General features: G+C 32.4%; 1 protein-coding gene across 3 annotated transcripts in view; it reads left to right on the forward strand.

Moving 5' to 3' along the window:
• LOC143194144 (uncharacterized) overlaps window positions 1-23,468 on the forward strand; it is a 626,523-nt gene that overhangs the window by 378,079 nt on the left and 224,976 nt on the right. For all 3 annotated transcript variants that reach the window (XM_076400724.1, XM_076400726.1, XM_076400725.1), the window contains one exon: window positions 1,972-2,052. The gene's annotated coding sequence lies outside the window, so the exon portion shown is untranslated. The remainder of the gene's footprint in view (window positions 1-1,971; window positions 2,053-23,468) is intronic.

Below are 23,468 nucleotides of genomic sequence, written 5' to 3' on the forward strand. Positions count from 1 at the left end.
ACCACAAAGATATTAACCATAAGTACAACCAACCAATACAACCAACTTTTCACTTTTGTAGACGAACGAACTGTTCGCGAATAGGAATATTAGTGATGGAGGGTGAACACCTGATAAACAAACCAGAACACAAATTCCTTGATTTGCTGTTCGATCACAAGCTCAACTGGCTCCCGCACATAAATTATCTCAAGAATAAATGTTGGGCAGGCACAGGTCTATTGAAAACCCTTTCCAACATCAACTGGGGAGCACACAGAACATCGTTGAGCAATATATATCAAACGCTGATAAGAAGCAAACTAGATTATGGAAGCCAGTGCTATATTACCGCACCACCTCCATACGTCAAGAAATTGGATCCCATACAAAACGCCGCTGTAAGAATCATATTGGGAGCATTCCGCACTAGCCCAGTTGAAAGTTTACAGTGCGAAGCAGAGATTTTATTACTCGAATCACGGCTAAAGCTACTGCTACTAAACTATGCAAGGTCCCTCAAATTCCGTTCAGAGTTGGACCAACTCAATACGTTTTTCCTACTTAAGATAAACTAGACCAATATAAGAATGTGGCACTTAAACCCCTCATTAATCTTCCAGACGATATGTAAACGATTAATGATTGTGATTCCAGATGCAAAATGTAGATTCACTAATATACCACCATGGCAGTTCTCAAGAATACACATAGAGCTCTCTAAGAAGGTTCTGAATAAGGAAACAAATAATCCTTCTACAATGAAAAGCTTCTTTAGACAGATAATCGAAGAGAACTATTCTGCTAATTTTATCATCTACACGGATGGTTTAAAACGTGAGAACTTTGTGGGTGCTGCTTATACGTCTAGTTTACTTGAGAGACAATTTTAGCTTCCATTATTCACTAGCATTTTCACCGCGGAGCTGCCGGTTAAATATATGGCCCTATTTGCCTTGGAAGAATCACGGATTAGCGAATCCATAGTAATAGTATCGGATTCTATGAGTTCCCTAGAGAGTTTTAGATCGGCAAAGTTACAATTTAAAGGTGCAGGAATAACATACCTCTGGGTCCCCTCCCATAAAGGAATATCTGGAAATGAAAGAGCCGACCACTTGGCAAGTAGGGAAGAAGAGTCAATCAAGTTAAACTAACTGTTCAGCAAAAAAGATGCCAAAGTTTATATGAAGGGCCTAAATAGGCAGTTGATCCAATTAGAATGGGACCTTCTCATAAAAAAGAATAACTTATGGGAAGTCAAGAGGACCTTTTATCAATCTATAGACCATAATAACATCAGTAGACACAAGTTAAGCGTCCTCTCACGACTGCGAATGGGGCACTGTAGACTGACATATGAATATTTGTTGAAGGGACAGAACCTTGTGTGATTTGTGCCAGATTCAACTTAGCATCAGTCACATCCTACTGGACTGCCAAAATATGATGATTTGAGGAGACAACTTGAGATGCCAACAACATTGGAAAAATTGGTCCAACCTGAGAAACTGAATCTGCTGAATCAATGTAACATACATTCTTTATGATTCATTGTATATATTCTACTGTTTATAATTTACTGTGGTAACTTTTATGTATGGCACGCATGTAGTTCCAAATGTTTTCACTTTTTCTTCCCCGTATGTTCTCATTAGTAGTCTTTTGCTCGTTTTATTTATTTCTCTGTATAGTAATACTAGTCTCAGTAGCAGAGTTTTCTCTATTATTTCTTTTTGTTTACATTGTGAATTCATTAGCACTTCCTATTATATGATTAAAATGTCTGTATCTTATACTTCTGTCTATAGTTCGCCGGTTGGTGATGCGAGAGTGTATTTAAATAAAAGCCCATATAGATTGTCTACTTATATTGAGTATTGATTAGACTCTAAATTGATTAGACGCAATCATTTAAAACATTTTTTATAATTCATTTTTTAAATAAATTTGTATGTTTTGATATTAGCAATCCTGTATCTTTTTTTGCAGATTGAGGATATTCATACTCGGATAAATCCGAAAGGCACTACAGTTCCTGATAATGCTGTTAGGGAATGCGGAAATAGGTTGGTAAGTAAAACAAATAAATAGAAATTATTTATTTTTATCATGATCTAATATATTAGATATTCTTCAAATAATTTTTGTTCAATTGAGCCTAAGTGAACAATGGCAGGTCGCTTTTCGACAATAATATCCGGTTACGCTACCAACATAATGGAAATTGATGGATATATTGCGTAAGATAATTTCTAACTTTATAGAACACGAAGTATATAGAGAGGGTCTAATTTAATTTAGCACACCGGTAAATATTTTAAGTATTTGTTTCTTAATTCAATTATGTATATAACATGGTCCAAATATGTATATAACATGTCCAAATATGTATATGTATATAACAATTTCAATTAAATGTCTGCCACCGATAACTTTCTTAAATAAAATGGGTTTACTTCATGAATTTGTAGTATATATTTAACATAAATAAGTGATATATCTTTATGCATTCTTAGTTTATGTAAGTAATATCGATTTTTAACGCATTTTTATAAAAGTTTACCCTCAGTTTAATAGCTGGCCAATGAACGACAAAAATAAGATACCTATAACCGAACTTTATTCGTAAAGACCTTTTTGTGGCAGAGCTTGCTACAGATTTCCAAGTCTAACCCATTGCTTTTGCGGTTGCTATTGTCATAATAGAAACACTTTTCACTGCCAATTACAACGCGCCACAAGTATTTTTTTGCCTGGAAACTTTATGTTTAAGTTGGGTTTTCATTTAATAAATATTTTAATTTGTTGTCTTCACACTGTTTTGTTCCACCAGGATATCGTTCAATTAGTTTGATCAAGGAATGCCACCACAAATTTCTGAAAGTGTTTTGAAAAGATTCGATAGCAGATTTCCTCAATAATTTCACTGATGAATATTATTACCGTATTTAGCAAAAATCGTTTTCTTTTTGACTCAACATACAATTTTAAATCATGTAAATCAAATGATTGATTTTCTTTGATTTATTTGATACTTGATATCCCACCACGGTATTATTTAATATTTTTTTGTGGAAATAAAGCTTACATAAGCACGAAATTGAGAAATGATGAGAAGTAGCCTAAGAAATGATTTATTTGCTATAAAAAATTGTATCTTAAGAATTTAAGCATCTCTTTATATTAACATTACCGATCTGTTAATGGTTAATTAATCGTAAACTTATATTCCATTTTACCTTTCCTATTTTAACAAATTCTAAGGTATTTTCTTTGTTTCTTACCAGCTCTTTTATATTACTTCATATTTTATAGTATCTAATGATTTCAAGGGATCGAAATAAGTCGTCTTGCATTAATTCAATATTGTCTACTAGCAGCTGCCCGTTAGTGCTTGACAAGTTTTCCATCAATATTTTTATTCGAAAGTGTTCAGCTAGGTGAAATTATTTATTTGTTATCAAAAATTACAACTTAGCAATTTAAGCATCGTTGGTATGCACATAATCAAGAGATTTCGAATTCTCTTTGATTTTATATGAATTTTATATGATTTTATCGAACCGTTCGGGTAGACCCGCACGCAGATTGGGGGTTACTTGAACCAAAAGTCACTTTTGCTGGAAGGTGGTATACTTGGTGTGCTTTACTTTATCGACGCAAACCCTTTCACTACAATCAGGTGGTATCTTTTAAACGGGCTCAACCTTATTCCAGAAGCTCTTAGTTCTGGTTCATGCTTTTATACTTTAGGAATTAATTTTGATTTTCTTTACGTCGGTATTATTATTGTTGTATTAATATGTTACACATTAAAATATATATATTAAATAGCTTAGCGAAAATTTCACCTAACTTTTGGAAGAAGACAACAGCACCTGGAGCCGCGAACTTTGGTACTGTTAAGGATTATATCTAGAAAGAATTTTTAGGCCTAATATTTTTGTGTAATATGTGTTACAAATAAATATATTCCAATAAAACGCCAATAAAAAACACCCAAATCAAGCAACCGTGAGAAGCCGTCAGATCAGTGATACAACATATTTAAAAAAATCCACAGGGTAGCCGTGCGGGCTAAGTGTTTAGCGCGCCGACAATAACCTCACTAGGGCTAAACTAGCATAGAAAAACTAGCATCGAACCTCACTAGGGCTAAAGGTTACTTAAAGAAGTTTATAAAATAAAATAAAGTATAGTGTCCATAAAAATTAAGTGAGTGTTTGATTTTTACATCTGAGACGATATCAAAATGGAAAGTCAATGGTTAAAACATTATTAAAGGCAGTTATTTAATTTTAAACACTGTTTTGTTTTACTTTCGGATATTACCGTGTTGTTGGAATTACTAAAGAACTATTACAAGTTTCGATAAAAAACGACTAAGGATAGTATAGCCACGTAAAGCTATTTTTACATGTTTTGCAGAAAAACACAAATTAATATGCTTGCTTTATCGGAAGGTATACACAGCTGGTAGAAAACCCGACCTATGCAAAAATTTCATCCCAACATAGGTTATCAAAATTCGAGTATAACAAGAATCGTGTGTTTTATTTGCTTATAAGATATTTAAATTTTCGATATCAGCTTTTGGTTTAATTTGATGTCCGGTGAACAGTAAGAAAAATAGAAATATTTTGCTTAAGGTCTGTTATTATTTAATATGGTTCTATAGACACAGTATATCATTATACTAGAGATAATTCTAAAGGTTGTTAAGATTTTTATGTAAATTTTTGTGGTATTGACTTCTGATTAATTCTAGGTTTCATTATTAATTGAGTTTCTTAACTAAGCACTAACCGAATTGCAGGTAATAATTACGTTGATTTATGCGTCAAGAGTTAATATGAATATTGCATAGAATATTAACAGTTATAAAGTAATTTCAGGGAATTTTAATTCCCCATTTTTGGTGAGTTGATAGTTCCCATGTTCGGCATGAGACAGAGTAGAAAGCAATAGCTAAATAAAATCCATAGAAGACAAACTAAGGATAAGCTATTTGAAGGCGCGAGATGGAAGAGGGAAATAAATAAGTAAAGAACAATTCAATTTTATTAAAATAATTAATTTAAGAAACTTGAATCTTTAACTTTTAATCAGCCTGGTATATTTATTGTTTAAGTAATATATATTTTAGATGATAAATATGGATAAAAGACAAGGACTATATGAAAACATAAATGAAGTAATGAAAATATGCATTAGTTAAAATGAAACTAACTACATAATTTGCATGAGTGGAACGCATAGGACAAATAGAAGCAATAATGAATTATTAATGGTACATTTGTAAACATTTTAAAGCATTAATAAATATTAAGCTGCTTAATGATTAATGCGATAATAACTATATAACATTTTATTCTTTGATATTATTATTATTATATTAATTATTTTGATTATTTGCTTTATAGATCTATAAGTTTTGAAAAATCAATAGTTCTAATATAAATAAACATGTATTACTTCATTTATTATTCCATACTTATGATTATAACATAAAAGTAAATATCATGTATACTTACATTTGTTGCTCTGAAGTTGTTGCTGTTCTGAAAATAACCTTACTTATGATTCTATATTATAATGTTCCGCCACTGAACTGAGTATTTTACATTTTTTAATAACTTGTTAGATAATAGTGAGTGCTAGTTCTTGAGATAGTTTACATATATTTTAATATGTTTTAATATACAGGCATTTATTATTTTAATTAATGTTATATATCAAATTAATTTCTGATCTTATATTGAAAACACCGTGAAAACAAATTTTAGTCATATCATAATAACATATCATTTTTAAGTTATATTATTTTACTCTATTATGAGAGAAACCTGATTAATTTAATAAATTGATGTTGAAGTTCAACCACTGTGCTATCACTAGTATATATTATTATGTTATTTTTATATTCTTACACAATTGTTATTTTATTATATTAATATTATATCATATTTTGACCACTTGTTAAAATATTTAAAAGAAACTGATAGTAAATAGATTATTCCTGTCAATACTACATTGAAATTTTAGTGGATACATTATACGCAACATAATTATTACTATTCATATTTGATCCGACAATATAGGATCGAGCTGCTATTCATAAAATTATAAACATCCATAGTAATTCTAGTGATATTTGCAAAATAATTTTTGAATAACAACTGGTGAATTTTAATCGGCCCATTTATTGTATTAATAACACATGTTAAAGAACACTTCTATACGTTAAATAATTAATGAGTGTGGAAAGCTTTTGTGCGTAGGCTTTTCAATTTTACCCTACTGCATATTTGATATTCTGAAAGTATAACTGCGTTAACTTTTTTAACTGCGGATATTATAAAACTGAATTTTATATTATGGAATATTTATTTAGGAACTGGCGTCCTGAATAATAACTTTTGCAGTACTTTTTTTAGAGAAACAATATTTATTTTATTTAACCCAAATGGTATTGTGGCTGAATAATTCTCATTTTTAATTTATTTAATTTATTTAAGTTATAACATGTAACCAATAATATTCAAATTAACAAATAACAATTCATCAACAATAAAGTACAATTTCCAACATTTGCATTTAATTATGGGTATCTAAGTAATAAAGTAGATATGCTATGATTTCTGAGCATATGGTGAGCCCAGCAAGATGTAGTATTTTGGGAGCTGCCAAAAAGGGGTAAAACTGTTAGTGCAGATATTTACCGACGTTAAATAACCAATCTCAACGACATATTGTTACAAAAAAGATCAGCAATAGCGAGTAATAGACGCAAAGTCGTTCTCTTGCATGGCAACGCCGGGTCATACGTTGCACGAGTTTTGAAGTCTACACTGTGGCAGTTCGAATAGGATGCACCCAACATATTTACCTATCAGAGAGCCTTTTTTTACCACTTCTTCAGATCAAAACGGCAACGATTGTCTTGCACACTGTTTTGAAATGTTGGAGAAGTGAGAAAATAGTTCAATTATTGGACTTTTCCCAAAGTAAGGTTGTTCTTTTGACGCGGTTCCAGCAGAAATATCTTGCCTGAAAAATTAGATATAGTTACAAAAAATGTTGGATAATATAGTGACGTATAATATATATTTTTTCTTATAAAATGCCTATTTAAATTGGAAATATTAATTAGAATGCAAGCAATCAAATACTTGATACATAAACTATTTTGAAATCTTTCAATAAATTCAACTCTTGCTGAAATGCGCCACTTAAAAGTCTAGGAAGCCATTGAATAATTAACCTGGATAGCCGTTATGAGTTAAATGAATATATAAGTTAATAAAAGAATACTAAAACCCTTAAAGTATTCCTAGATTATATACAAAACAATATATAGGTATGTAAATTATATACAAAATGTATATGCAATAGTATCTGTATACCAACTATTTACCCATATTAGTATATCTGTAAAACTATACTATGCTAGAACTTTTTGCCAATATGTCCCGAATAGTAATATGCCCGTATCTTTAAGATTTCAATTTAATTTCCTTTAGAGCTCTGTGAGGAAGTTGGCAGAGATCCAGACGATATTGAACTAGTGATATTTCCTAAAGGCGGTCTGAATATCAATTAGAATATACGGGTAACTAACTGTAGCATTAGGGTGGGTAATTTACTCTATAATCCTGTGGCAAATTTTAGAATGTTGGATTATACATTGAACGTGCCAAAACATATTTCAGTTGTAATAAGGAAACCACTCTCGATTTCTTAGATAACTGCTCAAATATAATGCGAACGTAGATTTCAATCAACAATCACTATTAAGTACATCGAATACTTTTTATCAATTTTATAGAAGGTTTTGGCATGCGCGTAGAGTTAACTAAACAATTTTTATCATACAAATTAGTCCCAATTTAACCATGACGAAAGTAATTTTAATTTGCAATATATTCGCCTTTCTAATTAAATATATTATGGAAAAATATAAATTTGCATACTAATTAACTGTTTTATTTTACATCCTTTATATATAAGATAGTCTAAAAAATTATTAGTTATTTATTTTCAACTAGGGTAAAATTGGTATGTTTTCTTAGATATTTTAAAACTGTATTAAATTTACTAAAAACGGAGGAGGATAGATTTTTTAATAAACTGTATTTGACATAATAACTTTTATCGACTATAAACTACGAACCACTTTAATGAATTGTGCTAAACCGTTCCTGAATAAATAGAAAAGGTCAATATGAATCAATTACTCCATCTCAATAATTTGAAACTTGTCCTTGCAACACGCACCATTTCTCAATTAAAATTATTAAGTTAAAATATGATAAAATACATACATCCTCATCTCTAAGTAAGTTTATGTTACTTTATATAATATTAGCTGCTGCTTATAGTCTAGTTCGAAAATAGTTTAAAAGACCCTTAAGATCAAGTTAATGTTCCTTCTGATATTTTATTTAGTGCAGAATACATTTTCAACTACATTAAAGAAAACACATTAAAAGTTTTATTGTTAGAGTAGTTAATTCCTACACTTTTACTGTTATATTACTATGATTTTTCTTTACAATCGTATCTACCCTTATTGATTATAGTTTCCAGTTAATGTGCTTTAGAGTGGTTTATATGAAATAATCTCCTATTAATTATTATATTATTTCAAGGAAATAATGCTATCTTAACTCATATATTAATTGGTTTAGGAAATTTATATAACAATTTTTTATCTTCTTTTACTAAGTTATTGACTACATACAGACGTTAATTATGGAACGCTCAAAACTATATTTTCAACATTCATTATTTTTTTTGCTAGAGTTGAAGAAGACTGCCAAGCAATTTAAAAACTAAAAGCAAAATAGAGAATAACTAGTTGTAAAAATTCTGATATAAATGATTTTAGTGTTGGTTTTTAAGAGATTTGGAAAGCTTAACTATTATGGACAATGAATTTTTCTTCTGTACCATAAATCATTTTTTATCGGGACTCTTTGTGTTCAATTGATCCATTAAAGTACAATCAAACAAATTAAAAAGTACCTAATAATAGTTGTTTTAACAAGTTGTACAAATGATAGACTACATAAATGTATTTGGCATTAAACTGGACAAGTTAAAACTATGCATATGTATACTGTGCATATGTATACACATATATATATATATATATATATATATATATATATATATATATATATATATATAACAGTATAACGTTTACTGAGAAAAGCAAAATTCTAGCATATCAATATCGACGTTAGGAAATCGGCCTCTATATAAAGCTATATAGAACCAGCACCTCATTCGTATTCGATGTACATTAAAAGAACATTTGTTGTATCGATAAAGGTTTGGATCTCCTCCAAAACAGATATAAACTGGAGAAATAAATCTGTATTTTTCACCTCCCTTCATTTCTATATCGAAAAACCTAAAAATAGAATCGAACATAAGTGGAATAATCCACTTTCGAAACAGTAATTTTTGTTAATTTTTTTTAACCTCAAAATGCCAATAGTGATAAACTAAAATTGAATTATTTAGTTTAGCTTTAACAATGCTAACAATTTAACTAATAACAATAACTTATAAAAATATAATCCACTTTTTAAACACACGATCACCAAATTAATCACCGTTGAAGAATATGACATTAAGTAATAAGTGTAAACACACATGGCATATTTTCTTCGCGATTAAATTTTACTGTGATAGGAAATAATCTTATTTGACGCTAAAATGTCACACCGAATAGCACACTTTTAAAAGAACAGCAATCAGAGCTCTTACGCTCTTACTCAGAGCTAAATTACGCTTCATTATTCTTTCATTGCCGTTTAATTCAATCAAACAAGAACATTTTAGAGTAAAACTTTTAGAAAAACGTTTAATTTTAGTGAGTGTGCATGACTACTGCAGTCAGCGCCTAAACAGTCAGCTGCATAAAACAATTTTTTATGCTGCTGCCAAAAAAAACGGCGTGTGTGTTTAGATCTTAATGACATTTCATAATAATAAGAATGTTGGATACAGAAATTACATACTTGATTTTGACTTCTTCAGAATTCTGCCACTTATTTGCCATACCTTTAAACAAAATAAATGATAATCGCATATTCTATACTACAGATGTACTAGTAAATCCTTTACGTTTAACAAAATAAGACGCTACCAGTTAAATTTTAGCATTTTCTAACTAAAACTAATTTTTTGAAGACAGGATTAAATTAAAAAGGACGGAAGGAGCGAAGATATAAGTTAAATATTACTTGTCGTTATGAAAGTATGAAAGTGATTTTGTAATATGAAAACCTTCAGCCATTTTTTGGGAAACCTGTAACAATAAACGTGTAATTATTTATTTTATTAAAAGCGCTCTTGCACTTATATTCACTAGAAGTTGCCTTTTCCGACTACGACCAGTCATAACCACAGCTGAGCAGTATATCAACTTTTTGCAAAGAAACCAAAAACTGGTTCTGTCTGAAAGATGATAAAAACTGTTTTCTCTGAGTAAAGCTTCAGGGTTACAAAAAATATTCAGAACCAATTTGTACACCCTAATTTAGTTGATACAAAACAGATATAAACTAGGGAAAAACAGTTTATTGCTTTTCAATATTTTCTGTAATAAAGCATTCATAGATGCCTATTTTTCAGCAACTGAATGTCAAACTAATTTAATTTCGATGAACATATATGTATTATATTACTATCCAAAAGAGGGTTATTATTTATTTAATTGCGCCTCTTTGAAAATATTTCCATGCTCTACACCTTCTTGCAATTCTAGTGGTCATCTTCATTAATTCATAGCCCCCTATCAGGGAGACTCATACGCTGCTATTATTTCCACAGGACGGAAAATACTTCACTAAATATCCCGGTAGTAGATCGGCCGCAGCTAACAGGTCAATTGAAAGGTCCCCGGCCTACCATAGTAAAACATTTTTTTTTGGGAAAATTAATTTTTTTATTCAACATAATTCCCTTCAAGGGTGATTATAGCGACCCTCCAACTTTTCGATACCATTTTTGTAGTAAGATTTGTTCTTTGCTTCAAAATAAGCCTCAGTTTCGCCGATCACATTTTTATTCGACAAAAATTTCTTCCCAGCGAGGATTCTTTTGAGATCTGAGAACAGAAAATAGTCGTTGGTGGCCAGATCTGGAGAATAGGGTGGATGGTGAAGCAATTCGAAGCTCAATTCATGAATTTTTGCCATCCTATTCACTGACTTGTGACACGTTGCATTGACTTCGTGAAACAGCACTTCCTTTTTTTCAAATGCGGCCGTTTTTCGGCGATTTAGTCCTTCAAACGGTCCAATAACGCTATTTAGTAGTCGCTGCTGATGGTCCTCCCTTTTTCAAGATTGTCAATGAAAATTATTCCATGCGCATTCCAAAATACAGACGCCATAACATTGCCAGCCGACTGTTGCGTTTTCCCACTCTTTGGAGAGGGTTCATCGTTTGCAGTCCACTCGGATGACTGTCGATTGGAATTCGGAGTGAAATGATGGAGCCATGTTTCATCCATTGTCACACATCGATGTAAAAACTCGGGTTTATTACGCTTGATCGTCTTCAAACCCTGCTCGTCGTTGTTTTTGGTCAAAAGTGAGCTCGCGCGGCACCAACTTTGCACAGAGCTTTCTCATACCGAAATATTCGTGAATGATTAGAGGTAGACGTTCAGTTGATATTTCTAAAGTGTCTGTTATTTCATTCAATTTCAATTTATGGTCACTCAAAATTATTTTTGGATTTTTTTAATGTTTCCGTCAGTAACAGCCTCTTTTGGGCGTCCACTGCGTTCACCGTCTTCGGTGTTCATTTCACCACGTCTAAACATAGCATACCAATTCTTGATGGATGATTTTCTTGGGGCGGTGTCCAGAAACTCGGTATCAAACCAAGGTGGTGCTTCCACCGTTATTTTTTCCCTTCAAAGAGCAATATTTTATCAATACGCGAAATTCCTTTTTATCCTTTTTTTTCTATAACTATCACGAAGAGAAAAACGTTGAATTTGCTTTAAACGTCGCCTTCAAGATAAACATCAAGCATATAAATGTCAGACTATAATAGTGTCAGATCAAGTATCAGAGCTATGTAGAAGGATTGGTAATATAAGTGTTTTCGCGCGAATCATTTTAGAAATATAAAAGCTGCTGCAAATTAACCGATTGATTCCAAGTACTTGAACTCTTGCACTTGCTCTAAGAATATTCCAATCAGATACATCAGTTTTCAATACTCTGGAGATTTATTTATTAATTCTCGGGCCATATGTCTTTACAATGCGAACTATATCAAAAATAATGCTGTAAACCTCATCATCTGTATCATCGAATATAGGATTATCATCAGTGAGAATCAGATCGGTCAAAGAACTTGTAGCATCATGTTGAATGCTATGTCTGGTTTTAAAAACTTTTGCATAATTTCAACTCGGTTCTTAAATGAGCCGAAACTATCGTAACTTTACGGTTAATAATTTTAAGGCAACATTCTCAGCATTCAAAACTAACCAAACTCAGGTTCGTATTATATTACTATTCAAATATTGATATACAATCAGAAACAGAGCTAAGTTTCTGTCACTAATATAATCGATAGATAAAATGAGATATCACCTTTCAACGATAACACTGACGCATGGCTTCTATCAGCAGTAAAAAATATCAATAATTACCATCGTTATTTGGAAAACTCCAGCAGTCTTGATCAACGTAACATATCAGAGTCATTAATTAATTAATGATTACTAATTAATGAATTCACAATTGTAAGACCCATTATTATTCTTTCCTTTTTGTTTCTTTCTACGTATATAGATCCGTGTGGTATCAAAGTTCATTGTTAAACTTATTTGGTTATTAATTGAAACTGTAGGTCGCTCAACTGGTCTTAAATATCATGAGTCGCAATATTGTGTTTTAGTGAAATTAATTTATATAATCGATTCAGGTTTTTAAATAATTTATATATGCTGTGCACGAAACGTTATACTTATCAAATATATAGAGCAAATGAAAATCCCTAAACAATGTTTTACAATTCATTTAGTTTAATTAAAACTAAACATAATCAATCACAATTCATTTAATTAAACGGTCAACTTTACCACACGCATATGTGCAACTAATATATAATTGATTAATCCAATATGACTGAAAATCAACTTGTTTGCTAAAACATTAAAATGTTAAAATTTCATTATATTTTGTATTAGTATAATTAATATTAATTAGCTACCTCAACAAATAGGTTATATCATTATAAATTAGCAAATATAGGACCTTGATTGGAGAAGGTCATATTTCGGCTGCAACGCTTTAACTATATACAATTTTCTTGTTAACGGATAAAAACTTCGATTACAGTTAGATGTAAAATGATAGGTGGTGATTGGGTTTGATGGAAACCCTCAGTGTCATTCTGCATCGCTCTTCTTTAATTAATTGAATTAACCGGAATCAAATTATCAAGAAATGAAGACAGGTGGACAGTCGATCCGCGGTTACTTGAAGAGTTTCTGTAAGGCTGAAACTGTAAGGTCACCAAACGTGGTCCGAAGGTTCTCAAAAACTAATACATGCTTTGAAAAATGCCCATAGTTCGTAGGTTTTCTGCACAAGCATCTCAATTCAGGGTGTAAGCGTAAATTGTTTAGGTTTGATAGAAACTACCTAGTTTCATATCGCCCTTCAACAAGTCGCCTGATTTTCCCACAAAATAAAATAAGAATTTGAAGTAGATTACTGTTTTTTGCATTTTGAACTCTACCAGAATTCATAACTTAATATACCAAAATATATTTAAAATAATTATATATACAAAGAACAAATACTTCATAAAAATGTTAATATATATTTTGCTTCATTATGATTTTTTGTAATAAAATCTACAACCTAAATAATGATATCCATTTGCAGATATGCAATATACAACACATTAACAGTATCAGTTATCAGTTAAAGTATACAATGTTATTACAACTATATTACAAGATGACAAGCAAAATATGTAAAAGCATAGAGATGTATTAATATATGAATGCTACAGTATAATAGTCGCCCAACCCATGACAGTGATAAGGATACAAGATACAAAAAATTCAAATGATCATGCATGATATTACAAGATGCACACTATTATATTTCTGGTAATAGTCCTGTTACGGATAAAAAAGTAATCAACTTGCCCAGGTTCTCCACCCTAAGATACTAGCCCATCGTCTCTCCAGGTTGACCAACCGTCTTTGCCAGTTATATCTTCGGCATTCAATTAGTATGTGTTTGGTTGACAGTGAGGAACCACATTCAACGTACAATGACTTCTTCCCTTAGTAAGAAACTCATGGGTCAGTTTGTATCGATCAATTCTAAGACGCTAAGAATAAGCGAGCTCTCTAAACTTGTTGCTTTCTGTTAGATCCAATCTGAGTTGGTCTAGATGTCTAAAGATTCTAGTATAATGGTGCTTCGTATCTTTACTCCAGAAGAGGAAATTTTTAGTAAGTGATTCCTCCCTCTTCTTGGCTAAGTAATCCGCTCTTTAATTTTCAATGATTCCAGAATGAGAAGGGAGCCACATAAAGGTGATAGTTTTGCCGCTCCTTTCCAATTTAGAGGTTAGTTCACGGATAAGCGCTCCTATCGAGTGTAGAAGTAGATGGTTGGAAGAACTTTAAGAAGCTCATTGAATCGGAAGCGATATCCAATCGTTTGTCTTGCACATCTAGTACTGAGGTCAGGGCCCTATACATAGCAAGCCGTTCAGCCGTCAATGCACTCGATGAGACGGGGAGCCTGAATTACCGATGTAAATGCTGGCCCCACATACTCATCGCTCTTGGAATCGTCCGAGATTATGAAAAGGTGTTCAGTATATTTCTCAGTTTTATATTGATTGAATTGGGTGCTGATACTGCCAGAGTCAGAACTATCCCTTAATAGACTCAGACTCAGATCAGACTAACACTAACCATTATTTGTAATATTAAAAATGAAGTGTACTGTTTCGACAGATAATGCTAAAGTGAACTTAGTTTCCATAACATTTAGCCCTTTCATGGGATATAGTGTTTATTATATTAAATAGGGTATGTTATTGTATAGTAATATTTTGAATAACAAAAATTATATTGCCAACATATGTAAATTGGTAATATTTTGAATTATTGTTATTATCAGTTTCTTCACAATGTGCTTAGCTATATTAAAGAAATTTCATCTAAAGTAAAGTTTGTTTCTTGTGTATTAATTAAAACAAAACGCCACGTCTGCGAGAACGAACAGAAAACATTTCGTGGACATACACGTAATGTAAAAATAGTGTACATAATAAACACGTGTAAATGAAAATTGTAACATAATGAACGTTGTCGATTTAATAGATTGGTACAACGAGAGACGCGTCAACGAGCCACCGACACACACAGGGCACTCGATCAACAGCGCCTGCAAGAAATTGCACATTCACACGTATATCACATCACGGTCTTGCGTTCGAATATGATTCCGAAATAAACTACTCGTTAATGTACACCAATCACCAACTGCTAATGTGGTTGCAATTGTTATGGCAGATGACGCGAGACAATCATCATTTTGCAATATCCATCAACATTTTGGAAATGAGAAGATAGGTATGATTTAAAATTTAATTATAGAAATCTAATATAAAATATTCCAAAAAATTACAAAATGTTTTAAATTTTCTTTTTTATATTTTAAAGTCTCTTTACCAACAAAGGTTTGTCTGGACTGGATTTACTGTTTAACATGGGCTCCAAACCACGGTACTCGGTATTAGGTCTACCGACTGGCCACTCACCAACTTAGAGACAATCCCGGCAGACATCGCATCGTACTTAGATTACTGGCGTGACTGGGATGGTTATTTCTTGACAAATTTTCCACTGTTGATTATAAAGGCATTTACAATACCAATCACAGACATAAAGTACGTCCATACCCCATCAGGATTCAAACCCGCGACTACCGCAACAGTAGGAGGAGCATCCTGTCGCGCTGACCACAGTGCCAATCAAGACGACGTTTAAAAAAAATTATTGTTTTTAAAAAAGCTTCGGATTTAAAACATTTGAACAGGGCAACGTCTGTCGGGTCTGCTAATATTATAGTATTTTTTTATTGACTTTAATATCTTGCGACACATTTAGATTATGATTATTTATTTAACTAAAAATGTTAATCAAAAATTTTGTTATTTTAAATATATCATACTATGAAAAAAAAAGTTTTACTGAAAAACTAAAGCTTCGAAAAAGCAAGGAAATGTTATCGACTCCAACACATTGATCTTCAGCACCTTTCACTCGAAAAACATCTGAGTGAAAATTGTTCTACAAGATCCACTTAAATATCTCGTTAAATTCTGACGTTGTTAATCTGGTTTGTTTTTGTCAGACTTCTATCAGACAAAACAAGAGGTTAATTAATTGGATTGTCGGATTAACGACTCTGGATGGATGGATGAGTTGAATGAGTAGGGAGTACGTTCGATTCCAGGAGAATTAGGTTTTGGGTTTTGTTTCTTTTTCTCGGATTATCTTTTATTATAATTAAATCTTGTTAGGCAACAGAAATAAGTTATAAAACACATAATCGCATCCCTTTAATTATTTATTCACTGAAGAAGAATCAAATCTGACAGGCTGGATTAAAAATAAAATAGATTTTGGAAAAAACTTAAATAATTAATAATTATTCCACAAACTAAACAAAATTATTTCAATTTCAGTATAATTAATTATAATCAATGTAGAGAACTGTTAAGTAAACATAGCTGTTAAATTCGAACCCTGAAACCTTTTTATACATAAACTTGACATTTTCTATCTTCCATTATTGAGTGGTTCTGTATATACATCACTCATTACTATCGCTGTTGTACAAAAAAAGGGAAAATGTCTGTCAACCACCCCGATTTACGGTTTCATTATATTTAAGAGGAATAATAAACACACAATAAGAGTTTTGAACTCACACAATAAAAGACTGTTTGCGAAAAGTGAACAGATTATGAAAAAGAATAAATCTACTACGACAACTCCAAGCGAAAACTGCCATGGGTTAGACCAGGCGACATCGACACTAAAGCGAAATATTCATGGCCATATGCCAAAACTGAATGAAACCGTTACTGCAGATGTTTACTGACATCAATTGAACAAAGTAAATGGCATGTTGTTAAAAAAATTCCCAGACATAGTGGGTAATAGATGCAAAGTCGCCCTTGTGCATGACAACGCTCGGTTACACGCTGCAAGTGATACTGCAGGATACACTGTTACCAACAGCGTAAGCTCTAGACATAGCGTCTTCTAATTACTAGTAATTTAAAAAAGTGGTTTATAAATGTTCTATCGACATAGTTACATCGTGCTGACAGTGAGATGGAAAAAGATCTATATATATATATATATGTATATATATATATATATATATATATATATATATATATATATATATATATATATATATATATATATATATATATATACTAGCTGACCCGACAGACTTCGTCCTGTCAAAAAGATTTGTAATGTGGCAGTTTTTGTGCCTACGTATTTTAAAAAATTCTCCTGAACAGAACCATCACCCTGGTGATAGGGCGTTGTGAATAAAAAATAATTAAATAAAACATATATAAGGATTTAAAAGTAAGTAATCGCTTTATTGTTAATCATGTGAATCATAATTATTATTATTATTATCATTGTAGTGCTTTGTGGTATACGATGTTTTTTGTTTGATTACCTGGCGCATAAATAAACAAATCTGATGGTTTTCCAACACGGGAACAGGCAACATACAATTGACCATGTGAGAAACATGGGTTTTCTAGATTAATACCACAAACACTTAATGATTGCCCCTGGGACTTGTTTATAGTCATAGCAAAAGCAAGCCGCACTGGAAACTGTAGTAAACAAATGGCACATCAGTCGAAATCATTGGGATGCGCGGTATGAGAACATCTTCTCCTTTATACTTTCCTTTGAGTATAGTTGCTTCTATCACATTGTTTAGTAATTTTTTTATCGCTAACCGTGTACCGTTGCAAAGACGCGGTTGGTTGATATTTCGCAACATTATAACCACCGATCCAACCTTTAATTGAAGATTGTGAGGTGGCAATCCTGGCATATATATATATATATATATATATATATATATATATATATATATATATATATATATATACTAGCTGACCCGACAGACTTCGTCCTGTCAAAAAGATTTGTAATGTGGCAGTTTTTGTGCCTACGTATTTTAAAAAATTCTCCTGAACAGAACCATCACCCTGGTGATAGGGCGTTGTGAATAAAAAATAATTAAATAAAACATATATAAGGATTTAAAAGTAAGTAATCGCTTTATTGTTAATCATGTGAATCATAATTATTATTATTATTATCATTGTAGTGCTTTGTGGTATACGATGTTTTTTGTTTGATTACCTGGCGCATAAATAAACAAATCTGATGGTTTTCCAACACGGGAACAGGCAACATACAATTGACCATGTGAGAAACATGGGTTTTCTAGATTAATACCACAAACACTTAATGATTGCCCCTGGGACTTGTTTATAGTCATAGCAAAAGCAAGCCGCACTGGAAACTGTAGTAAACAAATGGCACATCAGTCGAAATCATTGGGATGCGCGGTATGAGAACATCTTCTCCTTTATACTTTCCTTTGAGTATAGTTGCTTCTATCACATTGTTTAGTAATTTTTTTATCGCTAACCGTGTACCGTTGCAAAGACGCGGTTGGTTGATATTTCGCAACATTATAACCACCGATCCAACCTTTAATTGAAGATTGTGAGGTGGCAATCCTGGCAAATCCAGCGAGTTTAAAAATTCCGGTGGATAGTTGACTACATCATCTTGATTAGTAGCCGAATCAACTGATTTATATATCCTCAATTCGCCTGTAATTTGTTCTTGAATTTTGAAATTTAATTCATTTACATCTATGTTTTTTGCAGCCAGTATAGCTCTTTCGCTCAACCAATCATGGTTTCTGTAATTTTGAGAAACATCTGGAAACACCTTCTGAATAAGTTCATCTTTTGATCGAGTTAACTGACAAAAACTTTGAGGAAAGTTAATGCAGCCAGTCAACATGTCTATAGGAAATTTGCCATTACCAATGTCAATGAGTTGTTTAGAGAATATGTTTCCAGATTGGTCATTTTGCAACTCGACACGCATATTCTTGCTTAAATGAAGTACTTTGACATGTTTCTATAAATTGGAGGACTTTAGACATGCATTGAGTTCATCAGCTGGCGTTGATCGTGGAATCACTGGCAATATTTGACGAAAATCTCCTGCTAATAAAATCATTGCACCACCAAATCGGTTATTATTGCTACGTAGATCTTTTAAGGTTCTGTCTAAAGCCTCCAAAGATTTTTTATGTGCCATCGTGCATTCATCCCAAACAATCAATTTACATTGCTGCAAAACCTTTGCCATTGCAGAGTTCTTCGAAACGTTGCAGGTTGGAGTTTCATTGCTTTGCATATTTAATGGCAATTTTAGTGCTGAATGGGCTGTTCGACCACCTTCAAGCAAAGTTGCTGCGATTCCCGACGAAGCGAGTGCAAGTGCAATTTTATTTTGTGAGCGAATTGTTGCTAATATTAATGAAATCAAAAAAGTATGTCCTGTACCACCAGGTGCATCTAAGAAGTAAATCCCTCCAGTTTCATCATTTGTTACTTTCATAAGAGTTTCAAATACATACTTCTGTTGTTCATTTAACAGTGGAAGATTTGTTTGAATTAATTCTTTCAAAGCGTTGAGATCATACAGTCTTTCTCGATGCAATTCTTGCTTAAAAGCGTCATGCATTGGACGATTGGGCGCGGTCAGGCCTAATTGAATTAATAGTTTGTTTGACATTATCAAGCACATGTCCTCAATTGAAATCAATGCTTCATTGTAAATTACTTCACTGATTTGTATATTTGGATTTCCCATTCTATTCCGTATTTGATACAAAATATCATCACATATATAATCTTTGTACTTGATCCACAAATCAATTGGGTTTGATGGGAAGCATGTAGATATGATTATAGAAAACAATGTTCGTATTTGATGAGCGTGTGATGATATAACAGCATCATTGAGAGTTTGATCCCAATGAGCGTCATTTTCAAGCAATTGCAAACGTTGACAGACTTCTCTGTAGGATCCACACAATTCACCATCAACAGTTCGTAACTGTTGGAATGATGTTGGGCCACGTACATTGACTAATGGCAGTCGTAAATAAAAACATTCATCATTGCTTGGATGTACTGAATAAATCCGGCCAATCGCATCGGTGGAATATACATCTGTATATCCTGGAACTGGTTTTCCTTGTTTCCGTCGTATAAATCTCCTTGAGGATTGATTCCAGGTCTAATATTTTGGCACTTCAGAATATAGCAATGTTTGTGCGAAATCGTCGTTTTGGCATGTCTCAAAAAAACTGGTTAATGTAGTAGATGGTGGCTGAGCAGCTCTTTGTACTGCGTTCTGTGCTGTAAAATACACTCTTTGTCCATTTTCTAAATGCACAGCTAAGTGAACAACAGAAGGGTGTCTCTCATGAATAGGAAAAGAAAATATTCGCCAAACTGCTTCATTACTACTGACATAGCGGCCCATTTGGTATTGGGTAACTTCATCATTAGAATTCTCTGCACCAATTCCAATTACAGCCATATCACTCCCTTTGGTTACATAGTTGCAAATGTATTTAATCGATTTCACTGAATGGCAAGATTCAACGTTGATGTGTGCTTTGAATGTCTTTGATAAAATGGGTGAATATGGAACAATCCAACGATTATCTATTTCAATATCTTGTTGATTTAATTTGACAATTGTTGATTTTCCATTGTCTGCTGTCGATCTGCGACGATACAATGGATAACCGTCATTACCAGTAATTGTTTCCGATATTAATGTCCGTGGATATCGTTTTGAACATTTACCATCCATCATACATGGTGAATTTTGATTAAGAGTTCCACAGGGACCATGTATCATGTTTTTGATAACTACCTCATGCAATCCAGGATCTACTTGTACATTAGGGATTTCAGCTGATATCACTGCATCAACTTCATTTGGCCTTATCTTTTCAACCAACCAAATCAAAATGTGTGCATGTGGCAATCCTCGTTTCTGCCACTCCACAGAATACATCCAGCAGCGTGTCTCACCAAACACATTATGTTTTACGATGAAATTCATTAAAGATTTCAACTTTTGTCTAAAGACTCTGGCTGTAATATCATGACGATCAATGGGTGATTGCCCAGGGAATAACTCCTGCTTAATTTCTATCCATTGCGGATTGCATGTAAATGTGATGAACAAATCTGCTGTACCATAATGACGAACATACGACATAGCATCTTGAGCATATTCGTGCATATGCCGAGGGCTTCCGATTTATGTTGCTGGAAGAATAGTCATCCGACCAACATTCTGTGCATTTCCATCAGTATTAATCGCATCTCGAAGGTGAATATACTCTTCAGATCGGAGTTTGGTTTGATTCAACCTGATGAATGTTAATCTCTCCGTTTCAATTTTAACATACATGTCAACAACATATTTGTGATATAATCGCCGACATTTCAATATGTGATTATCTTCATTTTCCCGAATCATTAGGCGGTATGAATAATAGTTCATTGAACTGACTTTTTTGTTGGTTTCAGAACCTGTAAACAGATTTTGTTTTAATAACATTCAAATACATAATATAGTGACTGAGATATTATCGCCATAGCTAAACTAATATTTTAGTTACTTGTAATGGGATTTATCATTTTTATTGATAAATCGTAGCCATCTTCACCTTGCCAAAATATAATGGGATATTGCAGTGCATCATATGAGCGGTGTGTTTCCTTTATACGTTGTAATTGATCATTCCGACGATGTAAAACAATATCACGGGATTCCAAGTTTTCTCCAACTACAACGATAGCAACTTCATCAATAGTTGGTGCATTAAAACGTCTTGTTGACCTGCAGGTGTTTTATCAGCTCTGATTACAATTTTGTGATTATCGGATGGCATCAGATCCAGGGCAGTTTTAAACAATATAATCAATTGATTGTGTTGATGAAATAAAGTTTGTAATTGTTCTACAATAGACCTCTTTACTAAATTGTTATGTGCACAACGCAGATCAATTTCTTGTGGTGAATTGCCCATAAAATAAATTTGCATTAATTTGTTGTCGCTATCTGACACTGGTAACAGTGAACCTGCTCTGTGATATATTTGCCCTTGTATCTGTAAATAAAAAAAAATATTATGGTGTGGTATAAATTAATGGATTGTCAGTGATCAAACTTAAATAATATTTGATCTTAAAAAGTATATATTTAGTTTTAACTAATATCTATCAAATATAAAATATAATAAAAGTGTCACTGAAACTGAATCACCATATAATATGATGACTAAGTGATATATTTCGTAATGATTAAGAAATTGAAGATTAGTAACACATCTTAACTTTGGTGACAGAAAATTTTGTTCGCTAAAATAATTATGAGTAACTGCTATAATACATACCTTGAAAGTTGGCATAAAATTTTCCCGAACTACATTTGTTGCCCCAAATGAAGTCATTTGAAAGCAATTGTTATATTGTTGGGTATGTGTCAAAAAGTGTATAGAATCTGTTCCTATTCCTGAAACCAATGAGTACAATGGTTCTGGTGGTGGATCCAATGGTATCAATTTCACTTTACCATTTGCGCAACACAATCCATTGGCTTCGTTTTTGTATTTTAATGCCTTACAGTGTGAGCAAACCAAGTTCATAGAACCAATAACAACACATTGGTAGTTACTGTAGTCAATTGACACATCGTAACTGAAAGCAGCTCGATTCAAACTTGCGCGATTATTAGTTGAATGTCGCGCTCGCGCTTCACGCGTTTGTGATATCCGAATTCTTTCACGTTCATTTCCGTCGTCACGTTCTTGTGCAGTACGATTAGATCGGTAATTAGCTTGGTTTATAGCATTTCTGGTTCTTCTACCTAAATTGCTTCGTCTTATAGGAGGCATATCAAATATAAATTATTTTTTCACTAATCACGAACTAAACAAACACTAACTAACTAAACACTCTGCACAAAACACGATATACGAATTTGTTTCGTGTATCAGTTGACAAAAGCAAACTCAGTAGATTAGGTAACAGACAACTTTTTTTTTTAAATTTGATATGACTTGAAGTCAAATCCTTTTAAGCCGTACGAATTGTTTTATTTATTTAAAATTTGGATATTAAAAATAATAAAACACTGTTGGTAACGCGATTTTTGTTTGACTGATGTAATGACGTGGAAACTGATGCATTTTATCTCGCGTGCCGAAACTAAGTTTTTCGGAAGAGTTTCGGAACGCGACATTAAA

This window comes from Rhynchophorus ferrugineus, unplaced genomic scaffold (genome assembly GCF_030347505.1).
Source record: "Rhynchophorus ferrugineus isolate W39M unplaced genomic scaffold, kcgeb_rfMv2 rfM3, whole genome shotgun sequence".
Classification (NCBI taxonomy): domain Eukaryota; kingdom Metazoa; phylum Arthropoda; class Insecta; order Coleoptera; family Curculionidae; genus Rhynchophorus; species Rhynchophorus ferrugineus.